Here is a 14,072-nt window from a genome sequence, read left to right as displayed (position 1 = left end):
ACCCCCGTGTATGTACACCCCTGTACGTTCGAGTCATACCCCCACCCGTGTACGTGTCCTACCCCCGTGTATGTACACCCCTGTACGTGTCGTACCCCCGTGTATGTACACCCCTGTACGTGTCGTACCCCCGTGTATGTACACCCCTGTACGTTCGAGTCGTACCCCCAGCCGTGTACGTGTCGTACCACCGTATATGTACACCCCTGTACGTTCGAGTCCTACCCCCACCCGTGTACGTGTCGTACCCCCGTGTATGTACACCCCTGTACGTTCGAGTCGTACCCCCACCCGTGTACGTGTCCTACCCCCATGTATGTACACCCGTGTACGTGTCGTACCCCCGTGTATGTACACCCCTGTACGTTCGAGTCGTACCCCCACCCGTGTACGTGTCCTACCCCCGTGTATGTACACCCCTGTACGTGTCGTACCCCCATGTATGTACACCCCTGTACGTGTCATACCCCCGTGTATGTACACCCCTGTACGTTCGAGTCGTACCCCCAGCCGTGTACGTGTCATACCACCGTGTATGTACACCCCTGTACGTTCGAGTCCTACCCCCAGCCGTGTACGTGTCGTACCCCCGTGTATGTACACCCCTGTACGTGTCGTACCCCCCTGTATGTACACCTGTGTACGTCAGAGTCGCACCCCCACCACAACCTCCTAAGTACGGAGCGCACCCCAGGCCCCAACATCACAACCGCATGTACGAGTCGTACCAAGCCACACACAAGGACAGCACTGTACAACCAAATGGCCCATGTACACACCATACACAGGCTAAAAACGCACGTACACAACCAGGACAAAACAAAAGAACACAAGAATACACCATTCGAATGGCACAAAGCCACTAAACATGTCCAACAACCACTAAAACAACACATTCACTGACCTGCAACTGCCAAAAACAAACAGAGGCCCAAAACACCACCACTCCTTATAACACACCCACCCAAACTTCAAACACAGCCACACCCACCAATGGACCAATAAAAAGGGCCCACACACACAAACCATGAGCCTTTGCAACAGACTCACTGCTGCCAGACCCCACAGACAACCTACAGCACCATACTACAAGCTTCACCACACCTTACACTTGCACACCTTCACACAACCACCTTCACAAACACCCCCTCATCACATTCACACACACACCTGCACAACCACACCCACACACCCACAACCATCCACACACACCCCCCACCATCCATACCCATACCCCTCACCATGCCCACTAACAAGAATCCAAAGTTCAGTAACCGAGAGTTGGAGGTCCTTGTCGATGAAATCCTCAGAGTCGAGCCACACCTCTTTGGAACATTGGTCAGACAGACCAGCATTGCAGAAAAAACAGCCATGTGGCAGACCATCGTCGATGCTGTGAATGCTGTTGCGGACACCAGAAGGAACAAGCAGGAATGCCAAGCCAGGTGGTACGATCTGCGGAGGAGGGTCCGAGCCAAGATGACGGACGAACACAACCAGGCCAACGTCACTGGAGGAGGGCCGTCCCGCAGACCCGTACACTACCATCCCTGGGAGGAGAGGGTGATGGCCATACTGCCGGTGGAGACAGTGGAGGGATTAGGAGGACTCCGAGACCCAGGTGAGTACACAAACAACGCACCTCACATGGGGGAACGTCATCCACAACCAAACCCACAAACAGGCACGCAACCACCCCAAGCTATCGCATGACTCAACCACACTCCATGAACACGCACATGCCACTGGCGCCACCATGCCCCATGCACCCAGCTGGACAATGTCAAGTCACAGGCCACAGAAGACACCAACACATGACACGATAAGCCAGATGGCAGGAGGGTGGGCCCCAAAAATCACATAGTGCAACTCAGAAACAGACAACAATGCCCTCTACCCATATGGCCTAGGTCACAGCCAGACTAACACTGTGTCCCCACACAGGAAAGACTCGCCAGCAAATGGCGGACGCCTTGCATTAACACATGGGGGTGAAGGCACGTTTTTGCACATGACAGCAGCTAATGAACAGCCAACACTGTGAAAGAGTGGCAGCACACACCACCACAGCAGCAGCGCAGACACACACACTACACCCAATGGGTGCCTGGAGATCAGAAACAAACTCACTGCAACAAGCCAAGGGCCATTCAAAGATCTGCTAACAGTGTGTGCCCAGGAAGCTGGCCTTAGGTGACAGAGGGTGACACACAGAGGGAGGGACAGGGGGACAGAGAGGGAGGGACAGGGGGACAGAGAGGGAGGGAGACACGGGGAGACGGACAGAGGGAGGAGGCTGACACACAGAGGGAGGGACAGGGGGACAGAGAGGGAGGGAGACACGGGGAGACGGACAGAGGGAGGAGGCTGACACACAGAGGGAGGGACAGGGGGACACAGAGGGAGGGAGACACAGGGAGACGGACAGAGGGAGGAGGCTGACACACAGAGGGAGGGAGAGGGGGACAGAGAGGGAGGGAGACACGGGGAGATGGACAGAGGGAGGAGGCCGACACACAGAGGGAGGGACAGGGGGACAGAGAGGGAGGGAGACACGGGGAGACGGACAGAGGGAGAAGGCTGACACACAGAGGGAGGGAAAGGGGGACAGAGAGGGAGGGAGAGGGGGACAGAGAGGGAGGGAGACACAGGGAGAGAAAATCAGCCATGTGGTGTGTGGGAATGTCTGCTCGTCAGCAGGTGGACTGCGTGCATGTAGCCAAGGGTGGCCAGTGCCAAAACCCCCCCTCTTCTCCATGGCAAAACACAGGGCCATGTCACAACCTGTGCACGAGCACAACGACAGCTACCTGCATTATATAAGTGTGTGGATCCACTCCATCTGCACATGTACAGTGCTACACGGAAGGCGCCAATGCATGGCTCGCCACACCTGCCCACTCCACTGCTGACTGCAGTCACACTTGACGCAGCAAGTAAGACTATGCTACACATAGTTAAAGGCGCCAAAGTGGTGCCCAAGGGACACACCCATGCACAAGTGCACTGTGAGTGGAATGCAAGACAGATCCTAATTCCAAGAGGAAATGTGCCAACTTTGAAACTGATGAAACATGGATGTTGCATGGACCAAAATTAACATTGTCTCTCTCACACACAGGTCAACCTCGTGGTTCACCCCCCAACACTGGGGGGGAAGACTCACAGGACCCGGCTCTGCGGGAGGCCGATCCCACCGGCAGCGACGACTCTCACCACTCTGTGGACGACCCCGACCAACCTGGCCCCTCTGGTGTCCAACGACCTGCAGCACCTGCGTCAGGTACAACGGGGCCAACCACCACCCCCACTCCTGCCACATCCCAGGAGACACCCAGGATCCCTGCCCCACCACCACAAAGCAGCCAGGCTGGCCAGGAGGGACACGGTGTCCCGGGCACCCAGGAGGAGGCAGGCGACAACGCCAATGCCACCCCTCAGGGGTCCCGGAGACCCGATGTGCCCACAAGGGCAGGCCAGGTGCAAGTGGGCAGGGGTGGTGGGAGTGGAGGACGGCGGAGGTGCCAGCCTGACCAGTTGACTGGGGACCCGGTATATTCCCATGTCCGAAACATCCTGGACACATACCGGCAGGACACCACGGGCCTGGCCCAGGTTGTGTCCGTCCTCGAGGGGATCAAGACCCAGCAGGCCCAGCAACATGCGGAGCTACATGCCTGTCTACTGCAACACCAACGGAGGATGGAGGACGGACAGGCTGAGCTCGTGACGGCGTACACGGGAATTCACGATACACTCCGTCGGATGGCCGACAACATGGCCAACCCTCCCTGTGCCAGAAGGCGTAGAACATCACCACCCACAGGGAGGGATCAGGAGGAGGAGGAGGAAACATCCGATGGAGCATCCCAGACGTCGTCACGGCCTGCTTCTGAGGGTCCCCGCAGGAGGGCGGGTCGTCCACGGAAAAGACCGTGAGGGTCGGCGCTACATCACCATCTCCCAAGACACCTGGCCTGGCCCACTGGAGCAACAGCATCACAGCATCAAGAGACATTCTCTGCCACATGGCCTTGCTGGTCACTGTCTGACCAATGTTGACAAAGACTGTGGCATGGACTCTGAGGATTTCCAATGGCAAGGACACCAACTCCCCTACTGAACTTTGGATTCCAAACTCCCGGAAAGCCCCTCACGTCATATCCCCCCCCCCACCCCCCCACAAAAATAAAAATTCACACCATGAAGAGAAGATGCCTGCTGGTTGCATTATTACCTTACATGTGTCTTGTAAAGTCTAAACATGCCTGACTTCTCTTTTGACTTCAACCATCCACACCCTGGGGCCTGAGTCTGGCACAGGACACACGGGTCACAGTGTATTAGGCAAGACAGACATGGAGCACCATACACACCCATGATGGGCCCAACCAGCTGAGGGGGTGGCCGCACAACCGTGCTGACAGACACATTGAGTACAGCAACAGTCATGCGCAGAGGTCAGGGATCCAGTCCAGTGTCCTGGGGGCACCCAGGTATGTGTAGACAAGTGGCAGAACCATGTCCTGCAAGCTTGAGTCCGGTGGATGCAGAGAATGGGGGCCTGGCCAACGTTGGATGCATGGGGATGGCACATGTCACAATACCCACACAGTCATGGACATCATGCACAATACACAGTCTCAGCCCACACACACAGCTTGCATCTTGCTACTCGACACATAGACACATAGCCACTATCAGGGAAAACCATGCCAGACATACTGGATGCACCGTGCCAACACACCAGCATTGACTGAGAAGAGGCACCTTGGAGGCATAGGGACACCTTTATTAGTCATGTTTTCGGGATTGCAGAGGCAACTTGAAGTACACATGAACACTTCATGTGGAGTAACATGTGGGTCCAACACTGGCACCCCCCTTCTGCAGCACAAATGCGTGATAGCCATGGAACTGGCACACAATTGTCGGCTAACAGCTAAACACCCACAGCTGCTCACAGAGAGACTGCCATACACCATTGATCCGCTGATGTAGAAGTCCCACACCATGTCAAGCCAATGCAAACCGTATGTGTCCGAGGGCAGTGTTACACACATTGATGCCATCATCACAATCCACTATCCCATCACTGATGACTGTCAACCAGTCAGACCATCTATTCAGGTGTACACAGCTGCATGTCGTGTCCCATGGTGATGCTACATGGCTGCAGAGGAACCAAACATCGACAGGGGCAGTGTGCATACATCGTGAACAACTGCCACACCCAATACACCCCTGATGCATCCCTTACCCTAAGGAGACTTCCAAACTTGTCCGTGCGTGTAACGCTGAGTCAGCACACGATGACGTGTCCATGAGGAATAGCAGTGCCACACCAATGCAACCAGCAGACGGCATGCGCAAGTACCTGGGGATGAGAGACACACAAGAAGTCAGCCACAAAAAGCACAGCCACTTGCATGTGCATGTACTCGACACATGTATGGATGACAACATGCTAGGTCACAATTATGACTGGGTAAATACAACCATCACTGCCACCATCACTCCAGTGACACACCCACACACACCTCTGACTCACGTGCCATACATGCAGGTGGAGACACACATCACAACACATGCCACACGTGGAGCAATGTGTGCACACTCAGACACTGGTACTCACCACTAAGCAAAGAAGTCGCGTATGAGCCGAGTCCGGATGTCCTCTTGCGGCTCCACATCCTCCCCATCACTAGCCCCATTGCCAAGCCCTTCGTTCTCCACGGGTGGATGGTCCTGGTCATCTTGATCCAGGATGAGTGGCACAGCTTTCTCAACTGCCATGTTGTGCAGCATGCAGCAGACCATGAAGATTTTGCAGACCTTCGCTGGGGCATATGGGAGCGCGCCGCCGGTCTTGTGTAGGCACCTGAATCGGCTCTTCAGCAGGCCAAACGTCCTCTCTATCACTCGCCTTGTCCGGCCATGGGCGGTGTTGTAGCGGAGCTGGGCCGGCGTGATGGGGTTGCGGAGAGGTGTGATCAGCCATGGCATGTTGGGATAGCCAGCGTCCCCTACATGGGAAGCACATGGACATCGTTAGAACTGGTGAAGCGGTCGTGCTGGTAGGCTATGCAAAATACAGGACAGACAGACTGTACCCACCAACAACACATGCTCGTTCGTTGCGCAGCTGCGTCATCATTTCAGGCACCCTGCTACGCCTCATGATGTAGGCATCGTGTGCTGATCCTGGAAAACGAGCACAGACATGTGAAATCACCATGTTGGACAGACACACCACAAGGGCATTGATGGAGTGGTAGTGCTTCCGATTGCGGTACGCTACCTCCTGTGCGTGTGGTGGTACCAAAGCAACATGTGTCCCATCTATGGACCCAATGACATGGGGCATCCCTCCCAGGGCATAGAATCCATGCTTGACCCCAGTCAACTGTTCAGGGGTTGGGAACTTGATGAAGTCATCCAGGTGAATCAACATGGCCTCTAAGAAATCATGCAGCACACGGCAGAACATGCTCTGGGACATGCCACCAACATGAGCTATGGTATTTTGAAAGGTACCCGTGGCTAGAAAATGTAGGGCTGCCATTACCTTCAGCTTGGGTGTCAGTGCCGTAGGATACCTGTGCAGCGGTTGCAGGTGTGGTGCCAGTCTCGCCGTCAACTCCAGAATCAACCGTTGTGGGAAGCGGTAGCACCGGATACGATCATTCTCCCGCATGGCAGCCAAGTCCGGAATTGCTCGGGGAAGAGGCGGCGCTCTGCAGTAATTTGGAAGTGACAAGGAAGAGTGAGTGTACCACAACAACAAATAATTTGTACTGAGCACATGTTAATCTGTCTATAAACATATGCTACATACGGAGTCAGGTATGTGCCACATGCCCTGGACACGTATGGCTGCCAGGTGACACTCCTACCAAGACCCAGCTACACACGGAGATTGAGAACCTCCACATGCCATGCCATGGGATTAGCTGTGTCCCAGTGCAAGTGAACAGCCAGACGCAAGACAGGAGTGACATACACCCACACATCAGCAGAAGTAGGATGCCGATTGCAGAGACTGGTAGCGGAACACTAGAGCCACAGGTCACATGACATTACACTAGGACAGCCCACACACCTTGCCATGAAGGTGCACATGTCATGACTCACCACACATTCATTGAGAGGATGCAGACATGTCCTTGTTACGCTACTCCATGTCCCATGCATACATACGCACCTCACATCCGATACCACATGTGGCATGGTGTGCGGAACAGTGTGCAATGTCAATCTACACACAGACACATGTTGGTTGCTGCAACAGCTGCAGCTTTTGAGGGTGCTCCAACATCAACCTAATGGGAAGCCCCCCCACATACATGACATAGTCACATCGTGCACCGTTGGTAGTGACAAGTCAGGTGTGGTAACCCCTGTACCGGGCATCAGGGGACACTTCCGTGTGTTGGTGTCCGTGCCATGCCAGTGTCGCTCATCCCAAGTGTGCAGTACGACATGCACACATGTCCAAGGAGTCAAGGGCATGCCTGGCACACATTGCACCATCACACATTACATCTGTACACATCTCATCATACATCTGGTGCCTTCTCCACTCAGGAGTAATGTTCCACATCACAGCCTGTCACACCTGTGCCCAACACATGTAGTAATGCACAGACAATGCCTTGATGTCCATCCATGGACAAGTATGTCCGCCCTATTCCTTCCTGTGTGCTGCCTGTCACCACTGTGATGTGTGAAAACCGCCGTACTGCTGCTAAGAGGGCCTGTGTACGTTCCCATATCACTATGGGAGTGCTGCCGTATGTGTACCCATCGTGATGGTGAGCGTACAGGCATGTGTACGGTCCGTACCACTACGAGTACGCATACGCAAGAACACCCATAGTGGTAGGGCCGTACACGCGCCTGTACGCTCCCTATCACTATGGGTGTCCTCGCGTATGCGTACACGTAGTGGTACGGGCCGTACACACGCCTGTACGCTCCCTATCACTATGGGTGTCCTCGCGTATGCGTACACGTAGTGGTATGGGCCGTACACGTGCCTGTACGCTCCCTATCACTATGGGTGTCCTCGCGTATGCGTACACGTAGTGGTACGGGCCGTACACGCGCCTGTACGCTCCCTATCACTATGGGTGTCCTCGCGTATGCGTACACGTAGTGGTACGGGCCGTACACGCGCCTGTACGCTCCCTATCACTATGGGTGTCCTCGCGTATGCGTACACGTAGTGGTACGGGCCGTACACGCGCCTGTACGCTCCCTATCACTACATGTACGCATACGCGAGAACACCCATAGTGATAGGGAGCGTACAGGCGCGTGTACGGCCCGTACCACTACGAGTACGCATATGCGAGGACACCCATAGTGATAGGGAGCGTACAGGCGTGTGTACGGCCCGTACCACTACGAGTACGCATACGCGAGGACACCCATAGTGATAGGGAGCGCACAGGCGTGTGTACGGCCCGTACCACTACGAGTACGCATACGCGAGGACACCCATAGTGATAGTGAACGTAGGCACGCGTGTACGGGCCGTTGCTATGCATTTGGGGTGCCCTAGGGCCCCGGAACGCACCGTACCTGTGTGTGAAGCTCCAAATTACATAGGGGACACATGAGGGACAAGTATTAAGGCCTACATGCATGCTGGTTGTCATGGAGACCAAGTTCAAATTTTGAATTTGTTCAGGAAGGTGCACAGCAGAAGTCAGTTGGAATGAATCTACTTTGTTGCAATGTGTTTGTGGGGCTGACATCATGCAGGAGAAAAAAACAGATTGAGAACCCACAGACTGCTAGGTTTGAAGGGATTGGAGGAAACATAGGATGCAAATGTGAGTGACCAATCACTCTGTACTCCTGTGCATGAGATGGGCCAGCAAGGCAGATATAAGGCAGCCAGGTCCCATGAGGGAGCACTTGCCTGCACATCTCTGTATTTCACGACCCAGCTGCTGCTACTGATTCCCTGGAACCATGTCAAGGGCTGTGGAGAGGTCACAGCCATTCACCCTGGAGGAGAACATGGCTTTGGTGGATGTGATCCTCCCACGGTACCCCATGCTGTATGGGTGACCAGGTTATCAGGTGAGTGCAGTGTCCACTGGCACAGACTGTGTCCCTTTTTTGTGACTGTGACTTCTGCCATTGTGTCCAGGTGTGACACACATGCTATGTACTGTAGGGAGGGTCCCAGGGGGGGGAATGCCTGATGTCTCCCAGCAGTGCCCAGAGACAGGAGGGGTGGGTGCCTATCACTCCCAGCAGTGCCCTGAGACAGGAGGGGTGGGTGCCTATCACTCCCAGCAGTGCCCTGAGACAGGAGGGGTGGGTGCCTATCACTCCCAGCAGTGCCCAGAGACAGGAGGGGTGGGTGCCTATCACTCCCAGCAGTGCCCTGAGCCAGGAGGGGTGGGTGCCTATCACTCCCAGCAGTGCCCAGACACAGGAGGGGTGGGTGCCTATCACTCCCAGCAGTGCCCTGAGACAGGAGGGGTGGGTGCCTATCACTCCCAGCAGTGCCCAGACACAGGAGGGGTGGGTGCCTATCACTCCCAGCAGTGCCCTGAGACAGGAGGGGTGGGTGCAGAGTCCTCCCAGAAGTGCCCAGTCACAGGAGGGGTGGGTGCCTATCACTCCCAGCAGTGCCCTTAGACAGGAGGGGTGGGTGCCTATCACTCCCAGCAGTGCCCTGAGACAGGAGGGGTGGGTGCCTATAACTCCCAGCAGTGCCCAGACACAGGAGGGGTGGGTGCCTATCACTCCCAGCAGTGCCCAGAGACAGGAGGGGTGGGTGTGATGCACAGTGTGAGCCTGGATCATTGATTGTGTAGTTGCCCTCATTCCACCTGTGTCCTTTCAATGGCACGTACTGCTTTTGGCCTTCCCCCAAAGGATCATGTCCCTATGACAAAGGTGCAATGCGTTGGATGCATACTATGCCTTGTTGTAAACAGCAAATGTGTTCTAATCTGTGTCCCTGTGACATGTGCCAGGTGTATTGATGTAGTGTCACTTGTTCATCCTCACAGGTAGACGCCTCTGCCAAGGAGCAGATATGGCTGGATGCCGTCAGCGCCGTGAGGAGTGCGGATGGTCGGAAGCGGCGCCTGTCCCAGGTGAGGAAACGCTGGCAGGATATCCGGTGCTGGGCGCGGAGGATCGCACGGGTCCTGCTGGGGGACTCACCTGAGAGCCATAAGAACCGCGGGCGCCGCCGTCTCTCCCACATCCAGAAACGTGTGCTGGCGGTGGTCTTTCCAGACTTGGACAGGCACCTACAGGAGATGCAGCAGCCGGAAGGGGGTAGGTACATGTGTGTGTTTGTTGTGTTTCACCAGCATTTGTAAGTGCACTGTTCCATGGATACACTTCCAGGGTTTATGGTGCTGTGCAGATCCTGTTACCCACAGTATTGCAGTGCTCTCCTGCCTCCCTTCCCCTCCTTGCAATGTGTTCCCTGGTCTGTGTGTAGTCACTCCATCACAAGGTTATGTAGCCTGACACCTTCTCCAAGTGTACAATGACTGCAGAATCATGTGTGGGGGTGGTGTGTAACAGGTTTTGGGACCTTGCCTGTGCCCTGTCCAGTTCTGGACTTGTGGGTTCCATGTCAGTTGGCACTAATGCTGATTCCAGACATGGGAGTTAATCTCTCGAGTGCGAGGCCTTCCAGCAGGCATGTCCCATGTGGTGGCCTGTGACATGATGTGCATGAGTGTGCGTTACGCATAGTGCAGGGATGTTAGCGTGTGTTGCAGTCATTCCCATTCAGGAGCATGGAGTTGTGTGGCCACTACTGTCCCCAGGGGCATCTTTTCCTAGGTATCATGTGTGTAATCCGAGAATGTCGACAATCTCTGTGTCTACAGCATAGGTTGTGCTCTGTGCCATTGTCCCCTGGCACCATGTATATTGACGTGAGATGTATTACAAGTGTCCACTGTCCAGCCTGACCAAGTACATACTCACGGTGGCCATTGCCTGTGTGTCTTGTTGCAATCATCTGATGATGCCCATTTGTACATGATTATTTGGACAGGCGCACCTTGGGTATTTTGTGTGCAATATTGAATTATTGCATCCCATGTGTATTTCACCCAGACTAAGAGATGTAAGTGCTTCCTGTGTCTCCACAGATTTGTCTCATGTAGGGGGTGGGTGGTGCGGGCATGGCCTACATGTCAAGACCTGTAATCTCCTTGCTAGGACTGGCCAGTGTGTGATGTTTGTCTGGACATACACTCAAGGTACAGTGTGCCAGTCAGGGTGGGCATGTTATCAGTATTACCTATGCTGCATGTGCCTCTAGTTCCTGGATGTGGTCCCTGCTCATCCCTATTGCCTGCCACGCTGTGTGGTGCAGATGCAGTGCTGGATTGTCCCCAGGGCCTTGCTCCTCAGTCAAAATTCCATGTCATCTCATTTGCTATTGTGTCATGCTCTCCATAGTTTTTCCATGGCATGGTGGGTCACACAACTGTGTCTTGCAGGGCCTACATATGTACCTTGTTTTGTAGTTGTAACTCTTCCTTTGTTTCAGGCTATGCACTTTAACCTAAGTAGATTTGACTCATGTGACATATGTATACAGGTGTATGATTAATTTCTGTCTCTTCACCCTGCCCACAGCATCGTCGGGGGACACGGAGGGAGACATGGACACAGACGGCGCGGAGGGACCGAGCACCAGTGCCAGCGGTGACATCGTGCCTGGCACTTCGAGTGGGACTGAGGCGGAGGAGAGTGAACCCGGGGACCTGTCGACTGGCACAACAGAGTATGAAGCTGACGGGTCCGAGGATGATCTCTCCGAGTGGGCGGTGGCTGTACCACCAGAACGATGGATTTAACCCAGATCTCTTGACTGGGGGAGAATGTATGCATTGTCAGCATTCCGTCCATCATTTGTTTGTTGTAACGCTTTTCGCCCTAAGTGGGATGGGTATTCCCAGACGTGGGACCCGTGCTCACTACGCCACTGGAGTCAAGCTATCCTGGCTGATGACGGCTGATAGCCAGAAACCGGTCCTAGGATGCTTGATTCCGGTCCAGGGAAGACATGGCTTGGCAGTTCGGGCTGGACTGTTCCCATGAGGCACAGGGTCAAGACTGATTTGCATATGGCCATGTCTGAACTGGGGTGGTGTAGTGGGCAAAAGAACGATGGATTTAACCCAGATCTCTTGACTGGGGGAGAATGTATGCATTGTCAGCATTCCGTCCATCATTTGTTTGTTGTAACGCTTTTCGCCCTAAGTGGGATGGGTATTCCCAGACGTGGGACCCGTGCTCACTACGCCACTGGAGTCAAGCTATCCTGGCTGATGACGGCTGATAGCCAGAAACCGGTCCTAGGATGCTTGATTCCGGTCCAGGGAAGACATGGCTTGGCAGTTCGGGCTGGACTGTTCCCATGAGGCACAGGGTCAAGACTCATTTGCATATGGCCATGTCTGAACTGGGGTGGTGTAGTGGGCAAAAGAACAATGGATTTAACCCAGATCTCTTGACTGGGGGAGAATGTATGCATTGTCAGCATTCCGTCCATCATTTGTTTGTTGTAACGCTTTTCGCCCTAAGTGGGATGGGTATTCCCAGACGTGGGACCCGTGCTCACTACGCCACTGGAGTCAAGCTATCCTGGCTGATGACGGCTGATAGCCAGAAACCGGTCCTAGGATGCTTGATTCCGGTCCAGGGAAGACATGGCTTGGCAGTTCGGGCTGGACTGTTCCCATGAGGCACAGGGTCAAGACTGATTTGCATATGGCCATGTCTCAACTGGGGTGGTGTAGTGGGCAAAAGAACGATGGATTTAACCCAGATCTCTTGACTGGGGGAGAATGTATGCATTGTCAGCATTCCGTCCATCATTTGTTTGTTGTAACGCTTTTCGCCCTAAGTGGGATGGGTATTCCCAGACGTGGGACCCGTGCTCACTACGCCACTGGAGTCAAGCTATCCTGGCTGATGACGGCTGATAGCCAGAAACCGGTCCTAGGATGCTTGATTCCGGTCCAGGGAAGACATGGCTTGGCAGTTCGGGCTGGACTGTTCCCATGAGGCACAGGGTCAAGACTGATTTGCATATGGCCATGTCTGAACTGGGGTGGTGTAGTGGGCAAAAGAACGATGGATTTAACCCAGATCTCTTGACTGGGGGAGAATGTATGCATTGTCAGCATTCCGTCCATCATTTGTTTGTTGTAACGCTTTTCGCCCTAAGTGGGATGGGTATTCCCAGACGTGGGACCCGTGCTCACTACACCACTGGAGTCAAGCTCTCCTGGCTGATGACGGCTGATAGCCAGAAACCGGTCCTAGGATGCTTGATTCCGGTCCAGGGAAGACATGGCTTGGCAGTTCGGGCTGGACTGTTCCCATGAGGCACAGGGTCAAGACTGATTTGCATATGGCCATGTCTGAACTGGGGTGGTGTAGTGGGCAAAAGAACGATGGATTTAACCCAGATCTCTTGACTGGGGGAGAATGTATGCATTGTCAGCATTCCGTCCATCATTTGTTTGTTGTAACGCTTTTCGCCCTAAGTGGGATGGGTATTCCCAGACGTGGGACCCGTGCTCACTACGCCACTGGAGTCAAGCTATCCTGGCTGATGACGGCTGATAGCCAGAAACCGGTCCTAGGATGCTTGATTCCGGTCCAGGGAAGACATGGCTTGGCAGTTCGGGCTGGACTGTTCCCATGAGGCACAGGGTCAAGACTGATTTGCATATGGCCATGTCTGAACTGGGGTGGTGTAGTGGGCAAAAGAACGATGGATTTAACCCAGATCTCTTGACTGGGGGAGAATGTATGCATTGTCAGCATTCCGTCCATCATTTGTTTGTTGTAACGCTTTTCGCCCTAAGTGGGATGGGTATTCCCAGACGTGGGACCCGTGCTCACTACGCCACTGGAGTCAAGCTATCCTGGCTGATGATGGCTGATAGCCAGAAACCGGTCCTAGGATGCTTGATTCCGGTCCAGGGAAGACATGGCTTGGCAGTTCGGGCTGGACTGTTCCCATGAGGCACAGGGTCAAGACTGATTTGCATATGGCC

Source organism: Triturus cristatus, chromosome 1_1, assembly GCF_964204655.1.
Source record: "Triturus cristatus chromosome 1_1, aTriCri1.1, whole genome shotgun sequence".
NCBI classification, from domain to species: domain Eukaryota; kingdom Metazoa; phylum Chordata; class Amphibia; order Caudata; family Salamandridae; genus Triturus; species Triturus cristatus.
This window is presented reverse-complemented; position numbering follows the sequence as displayed.